Here is a 19,409-nt window from a genome sequence, read left to right as displayed (position 1 = left end):
CGTGTGGATCTCCATGGCATTGGTTGTATATATTGATCCAATCAGATTTCATAGTTGGGTTCAATATGTCCAAAATAGTGTGAATCAACATTTGAATCTTGCTTTGTCAACAAAAAAAAAAGACAATTTTTTAAGTCTTATAAAAAACTGCATCTTGCATATGTGTCTTGATCAGACGATCTAAGTGCCATTTCCACTAAAAAAACATGTAGAACACATTTGTAAAGTTGTTCTTATGAAAAAACAACCAAAAATAAAAAAAAAGGTATTTGTACTTACAAACCACTTCAACAAATATATATTATGGTGTTTTACCATCGGGTGCTCCGCTTGTTTGGTAGTGCACGTCACCATGTGTTGGGACGTTGCAAGTTCAAAACTCAATGGTATGTTGTGCAACAGGTGGTGGTCTGCCTAACACCCAGCTTGACTTTAAAAACAATAATAATAATGTTACGGTGCTTTGGGAGCGCCTAGACACCTAGTATAAACCACAAGCGTAGGTTGCCTTCTCAATAAGACTTCATAAATGCACTCATCATAGTTTATTAGATACAAAAACAAAACTTGTTAAGTCATCAACATTGGCACATTGTGGGCCGTTGACTTTTTAATATCTTAAAAAACCTATGTGTATATCATAATCACATGATCCAAATATTGTTTTCTACTAAAAATGTATGGAGATCATATGTTCTGATCAGCATAAAAACTCAAGGAATTTAAAATTTTAACGCTTCTATAAGGTAGGTGTAGGTGCTGCCCGGGCACCCTATCATTCCTAATATATATATATATATATATATATATATATATATATATATAATTAGTCGATGGCTTGTGACAAAATTTAATCCGTCGCTGAACTGTAATAAGGGATACGTATCCGTCGCCAATTTGTCGACGGACATTAGCGACGACATAAATTCCGTCGCAAACCATCGACTGATTTAAATTGGCGACGGATTAGCAACGGATAATATCCATTGCTAATTTAAAAAAAACTAAAAAAAAAATTGAAATATGAAACTCGAGAAAAATTTCTCGTTATACAATTCATATAACCTGCTTATAAAAAACAAAGTACATATAAAAATACATATGCAGGTGAAACAAATTTAAGACAAGTTCTAAGTTAAACAACTTTAACAACCAAATATAGTCAATGCTGAGTTATAATTAGTTACAAATACGCCAAACAAATTAAACACATGAATCTAATCATCGCCAATATTCGAGGCATCATCCTCTTCATTTTCTCAATTTGCCCCTCCTTCCATGCCTCCATCCGCTCCTCTATGTTGATCATCTCCAACATCCTATAAGAAAACCAAAATATTAGTATCTATAAACAAAATATAATGAAATAAATTATATGCAATGCATATAATCTAATGCAACAAAGTAAATGGTTGAATGACACATAGACTAGCAATAAGCTAGAGGATATTAACAGAATTCAGATATGTGTTCTAAGACTGAAAAAAAAAATCATAGTGATTCAATCATGCAAATATATGTTCTAAGGTTGTCAAAGAATGTCACAGTGATTCATGCATGCATATATGGTTTATAAGGTTGTCAAATAAATGTGTTATGTATCACAATCATGCATATATGTATTACAAGGCAGTCAAAAAACTTTCATAGTGATGAAATCATGCTTATATGTGTTTTAAGATTGTCAAAAAACTTTCATAGTGATTCAAACATGCTCATATGTGTTCTGAGGCAGTCAAAAAACTTTCATATTGATTCAATCATGCATATATGTGTTCTAAGGAAAATTTTATAGTAATTCAATCATGCATATGTGTATTCTAAGGCAGTAAAACAATTTCATAGTGATGAAAGCATTCTTATATGTGTTCTAAGGTTGTCAAAAAACTTTCATAGTGATTCAATCATGCATATATGTGTTCTAAGGTTGTAAAAAAACTTTCATATTGATTTAATCATGCATATATATATATATATATATATATATATATATATATATATATGTGTGTGTGTGTGTGTGTGTGTGTGTGTGTGTGTGTGTTCTAAGGTTGTCCAAAAACTTTCATATTGATTCAATCATGCATATATATGTTATAAGGCAGTCAAAAAACTTTCATATATGCTAATATAATTCTCATATGTGTTATAAGGTAGTCAAAAAACTTTCATAGTGATTTAATCATACTCATATGTGTTCTAAGGTAGTCAAAAAACTTTATATGTGATTCAATCATGCATATCATGTTCTAAGGCAGTCTAAAAAGTTTATAGTGATTCAATTATGCATATATGTGTTATAAGGCATTAAAAAACTTTTATATATGCTAATATCAGGCTGATATGTGTTCTAAGGTTGTCATAGTGATGAAAGCATGCTTGTATGTGTTCTAAGGTTGTCAAAAAACTTTCATAGTGATTCAATCATGCATATATGTGTTATAAGGCACTAAGAAAATTTTATAGTAATGAAATCATGCATATATGTGTTGTAAGGTTGTAAAAAAACTTTCATAGTGATTCAATCATGCGTATATGTGTTATAAGGGTGTCATAAAAATTGTATAGTGAATCAATCATGCATATATGTGTTCTAAAGGTGTCAAAAAAATTTATAGTGAGGTAGTCATACATATATGTATTCAACCATGCATATACTAGCTTGAAATCTAATGACATGAAACAAATGACATGAATCTTTATACTTGACGGGCACCCACCGAAGCTCATGTTGAATGCAGGCGAAGTTCCCCTATCCCAAAAAAAGTTGCACAACTCATTATGGACAATGTTGGGAATGACTTCATTTAAAAAGTACTGTATTTTATCCTCAAGACGCTGACAGACACCATCCCAAGACATAGCAAGGTTAATCGGACGTTGGGAGTTGATGCTGGCGGGAGAACTCTGAGAGCCATGGTTGTAGAAGGTAACGACTGTTGTGGTGTTCATGTTACTCCCAAACCCGAATACACGGCCCTTTTTGGGTTCACCGGTTGCAATCACCCATGCTGCAGGATCAAAAGGCGGATGCAGAGTGGAGTCATCGTCATATTGCTCTACCATTTAGTGCTCGTATGACTCCTACAAAGTAATGATTATAATATGAATTAAGAATTAAGAATTACAATGTTTATGATAACATAATTCATAGTAACTTGTATATTACAATGTTTATTAATACAATAAATACATACAGATATCGCTCTCGCCTTCTTTGATATAAAATCTTTCATGCTTTTACATTTATGTGTTTCAACAAACACGTCCTTATAAGGTACAATGTCTTGTTTTTTTGCTTCATGCAATGTTAAATGATAAAAAAATCAATTAATAAGTATGCAGAAATACTTATAAATTTAATAATATATATATATATATATATATATATATATATATATATATATATATTGATGAGTTACCATTTTCTTCTGGTGGCTCCCAAAAGTCATAGATCCACCTGTGTGTAGATAGGCATCGGGCATCTTCACTCTATTTTGTGCAGCCTTTGCTGAGCGGTTTCAAAATTCATTGCTTGCCCACTTGTCGCACATGCCCTCCCAATAATCTCTTCTGATAGTAGAAGGCTCATTGCCCTTCCACTACAGTGGATCATCTATCCCATTAGCTATTTTTTTTTTCAGTCTTTATATTGTATAGCATGTCGGCAAATCGATTGGCAGCCACCTTCTGCCACACTACCCTTGTGTATTTCTCCTCGTTCGTAGTAGCAAAGTGATAGAAAGACTACAAATACTTTCATAAAGTTAGCACACATGAGTATAGCAAAAAATTAAATATGAAACACATTAGTTATGATAAATGATTGCATACCATGAATGAGGACATTAATTTGTCCAACACTTCCATCGGGTACTCTTTTCATTGCGCGGTCGGTCCTGGAAGATGTTGCAGTAGTGACTTCCTAATTTTTTGTATTACTTCTTGTTGCTCGAACCTTGTACTGTGCATGAATTGATACACATTAATAATCGATTGTTGATATACACTATTTATAAGATAAGTATTGGACAAGTGACAATGAAATACTTACGATCGACTATCGATATACACTATTTGAATGAGTCATCGTGTGTCATACTAAGAAGACCATGCATCCGGCGTTGTCTCGTGATGTGTATGAGTACCTGGTGTAGGTGGGTCATGTGTAGGCGAAACATCACCTATAGAATAATGAGTTAAAAATTCACATAATGTACATTTAAACTAATCAAGTATATAATTATTTAAATGATTTACCTATCTAATCATTGTGTGAAGACGAAGGCTGAGACTGCCTATCACTTAGCTGGGATCCTATTGAAAGTGTTGTAGGATCGAGGCAACGAGCACTAGAAGGGGGGTGAATAGTATTTTTAAATAACGTCTTTGAAATTTTGAAGGATTTTGAGATTCGCAAAGTAATCACATAAAGAACACAAGAATTTATCTTGGTTCGGCCTTCCAGACCTACATCCAGTCCCCAAGCAAAACCCGCTTGAGATTTTCATTATCAACCTTGTGTAACCACAAGAACATACATACCAAATCCGGTCTCGCTTTCAATAACAACCCTATTAAAAGCAAACAACTCCTTTAAACCAAGGAGTCCTTTCCTTTTACAGAAAAATGAAATAATCAACTTACAATCAACCTATGAGCCCTTCTTATTTATGCAAATGGAATGACATTGGATTTTAAGGTTGTTGAAATACTCAACTCACGAATTCATTGTCTCTCAAAGGAATTTGAGTGAAAAATTGAAGTAAAAATATCAAATGAGTGAGAAAACGAATACTTGAATGAATAGGAGTGAAAAACAAAGAATTCGATCTTTACAATTCAATGTAAATTGATTGGATTAGATGTTTTTGAGTTTGGAATGCACTCATATTTATAGTTCAAACATCTCATATGTTGAGGGTATGAAAGGGTGTCAAAACAGTCACTTTTGAACGGTCAATTCATTTGAAAAATAAAAAGACACGCCTTTTAAAAGTTTTAGGAAAAATGGCAAAATTAGTCGACTGGAACTGTAGTTAGTCTACTAAAATCAAATACTAGCAGACTGACAATTATCGTCAGTCGACTAATGTGTTTAACAGAGCCGTTTAAAAATCTGAAGTTTGAAACTTAGTCGACTAAAGAAAAAGTTAGTCGATTGATAATATCATCAGTAGACAGAAAAACCTTTCAGTTGACTGCTGCTAAATTTTTCTAAAAAACAAACATTTTGTCTGGTCGACTGATAAAACCTTCAGTCGACTGCTGCTAAATTTTCTGAAAACAAATATTCTGTCTGGTCGACTAAAGTCGATTAGTCAACTAATTTAGAAAGTTGATGTTTTAGCTTAGAAAAATTTGGCGCAAAAAAGTTGGTCGACCGGTAAGTCTGTTGGTCGACTAATAAACATGAAAAATTAAGTAAAGAGTTTTCTAAAACGATTTTCATGAAAGGTTCTTTTAGAAAAGTTTTTCTAAAGACTTTTTAGGTGAAATGTAATTGAAATATGCACTCTAAGTAGGGCTCTTACAAGAATCTAAGACTTTTAATGAAATTTATATTTGCACATATGTCTTTAAAGATTCTTCATTGAATTCTTCAATTCTTGTCATCTTTCTTCATTGCCTTAGCAGAAATGCAGTTGATTCACTTGTTCATCATCAAAACCTTCTACTTGAAATATCGTGTACGACTTCATTGTCGTAACATTTAGATGCATAGATGGAGATTTTACACCCCCTATCAATATGCTGCAAAACATAAGAAGTTAGCACAATCAAAGCATATATATCACATATTGATTGTTTTGCATTTCCATCATTACTTCATGCATTTTTATTTCTTTCTCATGAAATTAGCATCAAATTCTTATACAAATTTCAATGCTTTTTTCATGCAATTTTCATGTTTGCAATTTCCATGTTGGTCTTTTTCTCCCCCTTTGTCATAATCAAAATGAGTAAGTGCGGTCATAGCATAAGCAAAATGCAAATTCAAGTTCAAAATATTACAACCCAGAAATTAACAAAGTTCATGTAAAGTAATATTGTTTTATCAAAGCAATAACAGTAAACAAAGTTTAAGAGAAGTGTTGCTTGATCATCTTCTTGAGTTCAGCAATATCATTCTAAATTGACAAAAGTTGTTGAGTCACATCCTCATGAAAAGTGTGTTGATGTAGCTCCAAAGCTTCTATTCATTGCAAAACTTCATCATGATCTTGATCAATAGTGACTTTCTTTCATTTTACTTGAGATGGGGGGGTGTCATAGGAGATGGTGATGGTTCAGAGGATTCAGAAGATCCAAAATTTAAAGGAGCTAGATATTTGATTTTCATTTGTTTAAAAACAGTTTCATCAAAGTATTCCTTTTGTTCAATAGATTTTTTATTGGTTAGGGGTACTTTGAAATATTTAAAAATACGAGTAAGAGAAGACATCCATACGGAAGAAAGGGTTTTTGCTTCCACAATGTAGTAAAATATATGTTGGCCCAATTTACAAAAATATTTCCAAATAAGACGTAAAGAGCCATAGAGAGATCTCTGGAATAGTAATCAAAAGACCCAGTTTTAGGTAGAATATTGTGGGTGAGAATTCATCCAGCAATGCGAGCGTGAGTTTGAAGATTGGTATTCTTAAAGGGAGGACAATGAGGTGTACCGGGAATAAGAATTTATTCAAAAATTCTTTCATCATTAAGTTCAATAGTATTGAAAAGAGTTTCTGAAAGTGAAATATTTAGGATTTGTCCAAGAAGTTTAGAATCAAACTCAATTTCAACATTGCGAACAAGAGAGAAAAGAAATCCAGTTTCATGATCAATTTGTAAATTAGTGTAAAACAAATGGATCAATAAAGGATAATGAAGTGGGTCTGCTTCGGCGTCAAAAAGATGTGAAATACATGTGAATAATTCTCTGATATTGTAGCGAGAAAATAGGTGAAATAGAACATTTCGACTGGGTAATATAGGGAGTGTAGAAATCGATCCAAAAGTATCGCATAGAAGGAGATTTCTGAGTAGTCTAAGAGAAAATCCATGACGTGCTTGTGGTGTAGATGGAGGGAAACCTTGTGAGGATGTTGTTTTTTGATGAGGCATCATTGTCAAAAAACAAAATGAAATGGATGAATCTGTCAAAGGGAATCGGTGTCGCAGGGAATGGTTGATCGACGAGGTTTAGACGATGTTGAGGATGGCTTCTGACGCGACAAGAAAATTCTGGTAAGTGGAAGACGGTAGCTTGCTGAAGTAGACTGGAGTGACCTTCGTGCAATGCGAACAGTAGGCCTTCTACGACCACTATGAATTATAATAATAGATGTTGATTTTCATTTGTAATTCTTCTACAAAGTTTAGAAAATTTAGAAAAAGCATCATTTCTGCTTTTTAGAAAAATCACCCAAGTAAATCGAGAATAATCATCTACTATAACTAAATCATACTTGTTACCATTCAAACTTTGAATTCTATATGGTCCAAATAGATCTAAATGTAAAAGTTTAAGAGGATGTTTTGTTGAAACTATATCTTTTGCTTTGAAAGAACTCTTGATTTGTTTACCCATTTGGCAAACATCACATAAGTGGTCCTTCTTATATGGTATTCTAGGTAGGCCTCTAACAAGATCATTCTTAGATAACTTAAAAATTAATTTAAAGTAAACATGTTCAAGTCTCTTATGTCATAACCATTGAATTTCATTTGAAACAATAAGACATTTTTCATTAAAAGTGGGTAACTCATCTAGATAAAGTTCATATACATTATTCCTTCTTTTACCTTTAAAAATGAACTTTTTAGAATAAAAAATATAAATTAAGCATAAATCATGTTAAAAAAAATGGGAAAACATTTATCACATAATTGACTAATGGATAATAAATTATGCATTAAATCATCTACTAAAAGAATATTTTTGATCAAGGAAAATTTTGGATTACCAATGTTACCAATATCGATTACTTTTTCCTTGTTATTGTTACCAAAGGTGACGGTTCCTCCATCCTTACTTTGGAGAGTAGAAAATAACTCTGACCTTTTAGTCATATGTTTGGAATAACTGTTGTCCAAGATCCATTTGCTCTTTATTTTGTATACCTATAACAAAATTGAAAGACAAAGCATTTGACCCCTTTCTATTTTCGGGTCCATGAAAGTTAGTCTTAGGAACCCATATCCATTTAGATTTTTGTTTTCTTTGAGAATAAGTATTCTTTCTATAAAAAGATTTAACATTTTTAGAGTAATCATGTTTAGGCTTATAAGCTTTATAAGTACCATGATTAGATGCATTTTTATTATAACTAGAAAATTGAGTTCTTTGAATCAATGATTGAGAATTTTGTCTTTGATTTTTCACTACATAGTTTGGTCTATTTTGAGTATCAAAGAAGCTATATCCCAAACCAATTTTGTTAACCGAGCATCTTTGGGAACTAAGAAGTCTTTCTAGATTATCTTGGCCATTAGTGAACTTAGTCACTATAGAAAGAAGATCATTTGATTTTTCTTTCAAACTTGATATTTCTTCTTGCAAGATATTGGTTATAATTCCAATTTCTTTTATCTCAGATGCTTGACAAGAGTTTTCCTTCTTGAGATCTTTTATTTCTTGAAGTAACACTTTATTTTGAGAGTCAAGAGTTGAATTTTCAATTTTTAACTCTTTGTTTTTAGAACTTAGACTCTTAAATTTAACATATAAATCATTAAATGCTTTTAATAAATCATCATACTCAAATTGACTTACCCAGTCTTCATGTGCTTTAAAGTACATATTGGCGACTTCTTCATTTGTTTCTTCGTCAGAGGAGGAATCACTATCATCCCAACTTGCTTGAAATGCCTTTTTCTTCTTGAATTGGTCCTTGAGCTTGATTTTGAGAAGAGGACAATCTTTCTTGATGTGTTTTGCCTTTTTGCAGTTAAAGCACTTGACTTCATTAGGATTGGAAGAATCAATTTTCTTTATCTTCCTTTGAAATCTTCCCTTTTTGATAATTTTTTTGAATTACCTTGTAATGAGGGCAATATCTTTATCTTCTTCTGAATCTTTAGAGTCAGAAATGGCCTTGAAAGCAAGAGATTTCTTTTTGGGTTCATCTTCTTGTCTATCATGAAGTTGAATTTCATATGTTATTAAGTTACCAACCAAATCTTCAAGAGAAAGGGTGTTTAAATCATTTGTTTTCTCTATTGTTGTAGTTTTTCTCTCCCATTCAGAAGTTAAACACCTTAGGATTTTTCTAACTAAATCCACTTGTAAATATTTTTTTTCAAGGGATTTTAGAGTGTTAGTAATATCGGTCATTCTTGTTACCATGTCCGATATAGACTCATTTTGCTTCATTTTAAACAATTCAAATTTATGAACTAAAGAAGCAATCTTAGATTCATTTACCTTTGACGTACCTTCATGAGTAACGAGAAGAGTATGCCAAATTTTATTTACTGTGGAACATTGAGAGATGCGATTGAACTCTACCGTGTCAACGGCACAATACAGCGCATTCATAGCTTTGGCATTGAGTGAGACAGTCTTCTTTTCTTCATCGGTGCATAGGCTGAAATCTGTTGATGGTGTTTGGTACTTTTCTAAAACAACTCTCCAAATATTGAGATCCATGGATTGTAGGAATATTGTCATTCTTACTTTCCAATATCCATAGTTTGTTCTGTCAAATAGAGGAGGACAAACAAAGGAGCATCTTTCTTTGTGTTGAGATGATGTTGTTGCCATGTTAGATGATGGTAAGATCAAAATATAGCAAACCTCGCTCTGATACCAAATGAAAGTGTTGTAGGATCGAGGCAACGAGCACTAGAGGGGGTGAATAGTGCTTTTAAATAACGTCTTTAGAATTTGAAGGATTATGATATTCGCAAAGCAATCACACAAAGAATACAAGAATTTATTCTGGTTCGGTCTTCCAGACCTACATCCAGTCCCCAAGCAAAACTCGCTTGAGATTTCCACTATCAACCTTGTGTAACCACAAGAATATACAGACCAAATATGGTCCCACTTTCAGTAACAACCATACTGAAAGCAAACAACTCCTTTAAACCAAGGAGTCCTTTCCTTTTACAGAAAAATGAAATAATCAACCTACGAGCCTTTCTTATAAATGCAAATGGAATGCAATTGGCTTTTAAGGTTGTTGAAATACTCAACTCACGAATTTACTGTCTCTCAAAGGAATTTGAGTGAAAAATTGGAGTGAAAATATTGAGTGAGAAAACGAATACTTGAATGAATAGGAGTGAAAAGCAAAGAATTCAATCTTTATAATTCAATGTAATTCGATTGGATTCGATGTTTTTAAGTTGGGAATGCACTTATATTTATAGTTAAAACATCTCATACGTTGAGGGTATGAAAGGGTGTCAAAACAGTCACTTTTGAACGATCAATTTGTTTGAAAAATAAAAAGACACGCCTTTTAAAAGTTTTAAGAAAAACGGCAAAATTAGTCAACTGGAACAGTAGTTAATCGACTGAAATCAAATATTAGCAGATTGACAGTTATCGTCGGTCGACTAATGTGTTTAATAGAACCGTTTGAAAATCTGAAGTTTGAAACTTAGTTGACTAAAGAAAAAGTTAGTCGACTGATAATATCATCAGTAGACTGAAAAACCTTTCAGTCGACTGCTGCTGAATTTTTCTAAAAAACAAACATTCTGTCTAGTCGACTGATAAAACCTTCAGTTGACTGCTGCTAAATTTTCTGAAAACAAATATTCTGTCTAGTCGACTAAGAGTCGATTAGTCGACTAATTCAGAAAGTTGACATTTTAGCTTAGAAAAATTTGGCGCAAAAAAGTTGATCAACTGGTGTGTTTGTTGGTCGACTAATAAACATGAAAAATTAAGTAAAGAGTTTTCTAAAATGATTTTCATGAAAGGTTCTTTTAGAAAAGTTTTTCTAAAGACTTTTTAGGTGAAATGTAATTGAAATATGCACTCTAAGTAAGGCTCTTATAAGAATCTAAGACTTTTAATGAAATTTACATTTGCATATATGTCTTCAAAGATTCTTCATTGAATTCTTCAATTCTGTCATCTTTCTTCATTGCCTTAGCAGAAATGTAGTTGATTCACTTGTTTATCATCAAAACCTTGTACTTGAAGTATCGCATACGGTTTCATTGTCGTAACACCTATAAAGACGATTAACAAGTAACAATGTTTATATCAACATATATGCAAAAATATAATGAATGCCTATATTTGAATATAACATAAAGACATTTACCTAATGATGTCTCACGGCCTCCACTTGGTCATCGACCACTTGTGACCTCCATGAACCATATTCTAATAAATAAAAATATTATTTGGATCAGTTACATGATATGCAATTTCATGAATACATATTTAAATCGAAAATAACTTCATGCAAGCATGGATACAGTCACATCAAATGTGGCAATACATTCAAATCGTCCATAGCATATCAATGTCAAACATGTACCTACAACAAACACACTCCAATATTCCGCTAACTACTACCTCATCAAACATGGCAATGCATTCAAATCATTCATAGCACTCAAACATGTATTTCACTGGATCGAGTATGCTTCCTCATCACTTGTTTCACTTTCATATTCATCTTCTTTCTCCTCCTCTTCATCCTCTTTGTCTTCTTCTACATTCGGCATCCATCCACTTGGTATATCATTTGGATCACATTCTTCTATACGTGTGTCATCGGACAATGGAGATGTGACATGTAGACCATGTATGACATCGTGACCATAAGAGAAGTCATACATATCATCCGATTGATAGTATTCAACCTCTTCAACAATCTTGTCTTCTTGTAACTGATCATACTCGGGGTATAGTTTAGACTTCACCTTTCAAACCGCACACCATTCATTTCTATCTGACTTCCTTCTATTCGGATATAAAGTATAGTAAACTTGTTGAACTTGCGATGCTAATATGAATGGTTTATATGTTTCAAACCTTGAATAAAGTTAACTTGTTATTTATGCCTAAGTAAGTGAACTCCATTATTTCTTCTATAACACTGTAGTAGTCAAGTTCATTTTCACCATAATTGTTATCCTGAACACACATGTCACTATTCATTATTGACTTGTTTGCATCATGGTCTTTTGTATGGAATCGATAACCATTTACGATATATTCGTTGTAACATTGCACAACTTTGGTCGGACCATTTTGTAAATCACATATTCCTTGGTCATTAACACCATCATGGCAGACCTACAAGCATAAACAATGACTGTAAATATGACCAATTAAGTAACATATTGTTGTTCACACAGAAAGAATGCATGTCATCGTCCTTACTAACTCTTTCATCCATGCCACAAACTTATTTTCACGTTCTTTTTGTAATTCTCAATCAGTTAAATGTGAAAGTTCTCTTCGCAACTCCAGATCAAATCGTCTGCATTTAACAAATAATTATATTACCAAAACATGTACATAGAGAATTAAGTGTAACATATTATGTATACTTACTCAATGTAGGGGTCGATCTCTGAGCAATTAAAAAGGATATAGATTTATGATGCGTCTTGCTCTCGATCTTCCAAGAGTCTTGATCGGCAACTGCCAATGGTCTTCCCAAGTGGTTTAAATGTTGATAGTTTGTCAGTCATAATAACTTATTCTCCATCATCATTACGAGGTGGGCAAGTGTAACGTGTTAGAATGTGAGGCTCAAAGTACATAGATAAAAACTTTGAAATCTCTTCTAAAGTGTATACCTCACAAATTGAACCCTCCACTCTTGCTTTATTCTGAACCTGTTTTTTTAGGTCAAACATGCATCTGTCAACAATATACATATCGTAATATAATAAATTTTTAATGGCATTAGGGAGAAAAGTATAAAATAAATTTTACCTTTCAAATGGGTACATCCATTGATATTGCACAGGACCACCAACCCTAAGTTTATATGGCAAATGTATGATCACATGTTCCATAACATCGAAAAATGCTGGAGGAAATATCTTCTCTAGCTGACAAATAGTAGTGACAATAGAATCCTCGAGATTCTTTACCTCAGCTACTAAAACTTCTAATGCACACAATGTTCTAAAAAATTGACTCAACTTGGATAATACCCCTCATATAGGTTTGTCTAACAAATCATTAAATGCTAGAGGAATCAACCATTGCATGATAACATGACAATCATGGCTCTTTAACTCATACAATTGGCCCTCGTCTATCTTCACAGCCCGAGCAATGTTAGAGATGTATCCATCCATAAATCTCAATTGTCTCAACCACTGACATACCTGCTTTACTTGATCAGGTCTAAGTACATACCTTGCCTTTAGTTTTAATAATTTTCCATTGTACTCTTGGAGTTTCAATTCTGGTCTTTTACATATTACTTTTAAATCCATACGGGCCTTCGGATTATCCTTCATTTTCCCTTTGACATTCATTACCGTATTGAACACATTATCAAACACATTTTTCTCCACATGAATCACATCCAGATTATGCCGTATCAATAAGGTCGACCAATATGGTAGTTCAGAAAATATAGATTTCTTTGTCCAATTGTGATCCTTTCCAAATCCAAAGAAGGGCCTCGCACTACGAGAATCTGTCGGTCCATATAGAAAGTATCGCAATCGTCTTAGAATCTTGATGCTCGACAACAGTGCAGGTGGACCTTCTATTTCAACTGTGCCTGCTCAAGACACATTCTTTTGTCATCGAAACGCATGATCGCTGGGTAGAAATCGATAGTGACAATCAAACCAACACAACTTTCTTTCATGCGTCAATCTAAACGATTTTGTATCCTCCATGCAGTACGGACATGCCAACCTCCAATTTGTGCTCCAACCAGATAACATACCATATGCAAGAAAGTCACTAATTATTCATAGAACAATAGTCTTCATATTAAAGTTTTATTTTTTGTGGGTATCATACGTGAGAACACCGTCATCCCACATTATTTTCAGTTCATCAATCAATGGCTTTAAATATACATCAAGATTTTAGCCCAGAGAAGTCGGACCAAGAATCAATAGAGACAAGAAAAGATTTTGATGCTTCATACACAAGCTTGGAGGAAGGTTGTATGGGGTGATAAATACCGGCCAACATGAGTATGAGGTTGATCTACCCCCAAATGGATTAAATCTATTTGTACATAAACCAAGCCTAACATTTCTCACCTCCATTGTGAAGTTTTGATGAGTACACTCAAAGTGCCTCCAAGCTTCTGCGTCAACACGATGTGTGATCTTATCGTCATTATGTTGAACTTTATTTGCATGTCATATCATTTGTTTAGTTGTCCTCGAAGACATATACAGTCGTTATAATCTAGGGGTGAGAGAGAAATAGTGGAGTGACTTGTATAACACTTTTTTTTACCTTGTGCTACCATTTTCCCTTGTCTTTGGCTTGAACCGAGGATGCCCACATGTCCGACATGATCTACTATTTTCTTGATCTTTGAAATACAACATGCAGTGATTTGGATAAGCATCTATCTTTTGATACCTCATACCTAGAGCGTTGACCATAACCTTCGCACGGTAGAGATTTTCTGGCAATTTCTCATCTTTGGGCAACATACTCTTCACAATAGAGCACAGATAGTCAAAACATGATTGACTCAAATTATACTCTGACTTCAAATTCAGTAGTTGAAGAACTGCAGACAAGATAGTGTGACTCTCGCAACCATTCCACAATGGCTCATCAACAACTCTAAGTAAGTCATAAAATCTACTAGCCGCATCGTTTGTTGCTTCTTCCTCTACCTCAGTTGGTACATCACTAGGTCTCATAGCAGAACCCATTTTTGGTCCTATGGCATCAAATATCAAATTCACATATGGATTATCGTACACCACATCCACCCATGCATCAAAATTATTCTAAAAACTTCACCATGAAGCGTCTAATTCTGATAACCACTAACAAAACCCTTCATGTATAGGTGATGTCTAAGGCCATGAGGTTCTACAAATTGATTGTTCTTATACATCATGCAGGGGCATTTGATCCGACCGGTGGGATCCACTATACTGATATTTGTCATTATGAATTCAATAAAACTGTCAACACCATACATATATTCATGCGACACCTTATTATCAACTATCTTACGGTACATCCATTCATGGTTTCCAACCATTTTGTTCTATAATATTATGGATATTATCATCACTAGTTAAAAGGGAATCATAATAATGCTATGATAAAAAAATATTTAATTTATCTATTAATTCTTATTTGGTGATTGTTTGTGAGTAATTTTTTTATTTCAGTTAATGCATAAATTTTCTTTCCCTCTAGACCACAAACATGTTTAATATAAAATGCAATTTTATAAACTATTATGCATGCATTGATAATTCAATATTTTCGTGTGTAACACCATCACATTATATTTATACACATTACAAGGATATTTAGAAATATGAAATCACATTCCATAAAATGATACATTCATTTAAAGCATGTTTTCATGATACAATTTCACGTGGAAGGCATAATCAAATGGAAAATAACATTGCAATACATTACATAATTTCACATGTAAGCATGGATACAGTCACATCAAACATTGTAATATATTCAAATCATTCATATCAAAACAATGTCAAACATATACTTGCAGCAAATACACTTCAATATCCCGCTAACTACTACCATGCTTAGCATGGAATCCAAACTCCAAAAATAAGAACACTTTTATTTTCATACAATAAAATCATGCTCAGCATGATCTCCAAACTCCATCAAAGCAGTCATAGTTATCCACAACTAAGTGAGTGTGTGAACAGAAATGTGTTGCATCCAAGAAATTAAATAACATGTGATGCACTTACATCACTTACTCACCATGGGTATTTACCCGGTTTGCATTTTGTTTATTTATTTTTGCATAGCATTATAAGCCGCATGCGATGCTTAGCATTAAGCATCGCATATTTTGCTCTCTTACGCACCTGCAATGCACATTACTCTTTTTCGTCAAAGACAAAGATACAAGAAAGTACCAGCCCGACAAAGCAAACACAACAGCAAGAGGCAGATCCCCCTATCGTTTTTGCTTAAACAAGGGCAGGGGGCGGGAGCCCCCTGCCCGCAAGTACCAACAGCAAGGGTGCGGGGGGCCCTACCGGTCGAGCAAACACAACGGCAGGGGGGAGGATCCCCTACCGTTGTTGCTTAAATAAGTGCAGGGGGCTCCGCCTCTTGCCAAAAAATACTAGCGGCAAGAGGGCTCCGCCCCTGCAGGCGGATCCCTTTGCCGTTGAAAAATACCAGCAGCACGGGGCTCCCGCCTCTATCGGCCGAGCAAACAAAACGGCAAGGGGGTGGATCCCCCTGCTGCCCTTGCTTAAACAAGGGCAGGGGGCGGCCCCCTGCCAAAAAATACTAGTGGAAGGAGGGTGGATCCTCTGATGCCCTTGCTTAAACAAGGGCAGGGGGTCCGCCCCTCTGCCGAAAAATAACAGCGACAGGGGGCTCCGACTCCCTACTGGAAAATACCAGCGACAAGGGGGGTCCCCTGTCAACAAGTTAGAAAGAGGGACAGAGGAGAGGCGTGGGTACGGGAGGCGAGCTCACCGATGCACTTTCATGTCGGTAGGTCCCCGAAGAGCAGGGGCGGTCGGAAGAAGAGCGAGGCCGGAGATGGTCGGGGCGGTCGCCGGAGAGCAGCACGAGGGTAGTCGGCAGAAGAGCAGGTATGAAGATCGTCGGGGCGGTTGCCGGATAGTGAGAGGTGGCCAGGGCGATCGTCATAGAGCGGGAGGTGGTCGGCGAGGTCGCCGGAGAGCGATAGGTGGTTGGAGCGAGCAGCGCGGGGGCGGTCGCCGAATAAAGGAAGGTGGTCGGGGTGGTCGTTGGAGAAAGGGAGGTGGTCGGGGCAATCACCGGAGAGCAGGAGGTGGCCGAGGTAGTCGCCGAAGAGCGGGAGGTGGCCGATGCAAGCAGCGCGGATGAGAGAGAGAGAGAGAGCAAACACAATTTTATGCCCTAGATGGGCGTTTTACATCAAAAATTAGCCACAGATTCACGACGGCATAATTTCGTCGCCAACATCGACGCTAATTAGCGGCGGAATAATATTTGTCGCTAAGTTTCGATATATTTTGTGATGGAATAATATCTGTCGCTAATCTGGCGCTGCTTAGCGATAGATTGTGCGACAGAATGATTCTGTCGCAAATCCCACAACTAATTCCAAATTTATGGATGGCTCATTTTCTCTTGCTAATCCGTCGCAAAATTATGACGGATTTTTTTCGCCGCAAATTTTTATCGCTAATTGACATTTTTCTTGTAATGATCCAACCAAAAGAAGGTCCAAAATCTACAATCAATGACCATCATATGGCTCTCCTTCTTCAATGTTTGAGCATTTAAATGATTGGATCTTATATATTTGTTCTTTATAATTTATTAAGTAACAAATGTGCTTTACACGAAGGCTTTATGACATCTAAACATGTTTTTTGAAACATGAAAAACCAATGGCTCACAATGCATTTAAAGCTTTATAGTATAAAGTATTGTAGGCCGTTGATTTTTAGCGCTTTCAAAAACACATCAAACTATCAAAAATTCATAATCCAAAACATGTTTCTTACTCTGGTAGATGAGAAACTCAATCATTAGAAAAGTAACCCATCATTGGTTGTAGATTTTAGATCTTCCTTTAGTTGGACTCTCTCTCTCTCCATATATATATATATATATATATATATATATATATATATATATATATATATATATATATATATATATATATATATATATATGTGTGTGTGTGTGTGTGTCTTCAAAACTATTGAACTGAAAAAATCACAGGTTTAAACTTCACGACTCAATCTTACCACATAGATGTATTCACAATGGTTTGTTTGCTAAAGTCAAACCTTGGATCGTGTTATTTTGATTTAAAAATATGATATTTTGAATCGCCAAATGTTAGTGTATTGTGGGCCATTCAGCTTTCAAGCCCTTAAAAAGTCTTCTTACATGTCAATCACATTATTCAAAACTCATTTTCGACTAAACAAACCTTGTAGATCACATCCACAAGGTCCGATACAATCTAAAAAGTAAGAAAAATGGTGATTTATACTTAATAGTTGTGTGCCTTCAATAGCAAAAAAGAGATCGAATCGTCCTGCCACCAAAAAAAGTTAGGTAACTTGTTAGGATCTTTCAATAATCATAGTCGCAGGTTTTTTTATTGATCTGACCAAGTACATATTGCTTATTTACAAAAATATGCCTAGGATCAAATGGATCTAATAAAAAACATGAATATTTTATTATCATGTTTTGATGCGATATCAACTATCGTATGGGCAAACAGACTTGCCAAGTCTTTTTTTTTTTTTTTGGAATAAGTTCAACACTATAGATATGATCTACATGGTCTGTTTTTTGAGGATCGATGTTTGGATCATTCTGATGTGTAAGTGGGTTTTCGGGTGATCTTGAAGTAGACGGCCATAAAAACTTCAATATTTTTTTATTCATAAAAATATTATTTTTCATCAAAAATACACGATGTAACGGTCGATTCCTACTAAATTGGCCATGCTGACCGCATCTACAAACTGTGTCAAAACCACTTGCATCATGAGATCTCGACTATATTGCACATGCAAACTATTGTAGCAAATATATTCCCTACATGTGTGTGTTTACAGGTTCACTTTATGTGTTCACTACATATCAGGTTGCCTTGGATGTGAACGTGATGTCAAGTTTAAAACCAGCCAAGCCCACATCCGATCAATTTTCAGCCATGAGTACGCGCCTTGCATGTTGGGTCTCTTAGCTAAGAGGACAGATCTTCCAGCCAAGGCAATTTCATGGTAAGAACCCATTTGTTTGTGCATGGGAAAGACACTTTGCATTTGTTACTCTTCCCCATCTTTATTGCTATTTGTTTCTTCAACCATTTATCTCGCTAATCTAAGGCACAAGATTTGGCCCCCAAGACACATGACACGCACTAAGAGAAGACCAACCCACTTTAAAAATAAAGGTTATTTGCAACATAATACCCATCTTTTTATGATTTAGAGAAATTTTGGTAATTCATTCCTACGTTGGTCTTTCTTATTTTCACTAAATTCATGATTTTACGGTAACAAAAAAGCCCATTTTGCCATAGGAGAGAGAGAGAGAGAGAGAGATGGAATATTTTTTAACTTGGTTAAAAGAGTATAGTCAACAAGGTTATGAAACTGAATGATTGAAAAGATGTTTATGATTTTGTATTATAAGTTTGCGTATGAATTTGAATTATCAAAAACCGGGTGTGAAATAATCCTTGAATAAAAAGGGAAAGAAAAGAACTGCCAAACCTTATTTAGGTATGCCATTGGATACCCATAACACC

This window comes from Nuphar pumila, chromosome 6 (assembly GCF_984573655.1).
Source record: "Nuphar pumila chromosome 6, dmNupPumi1.hap1.1, whole genome shotgun sequence".
NCBI lineage: Eukaryota > Viridiplantae > Streptophyta > Magnoliopsida > Nymphaeales > Nymphaeaceae > Nuphar > Nuphar pumila.
The sequence above is the reverse complement of the archived record's forward strand: the minus strand, read 5'-3'. Positions refer to the sequence as shown.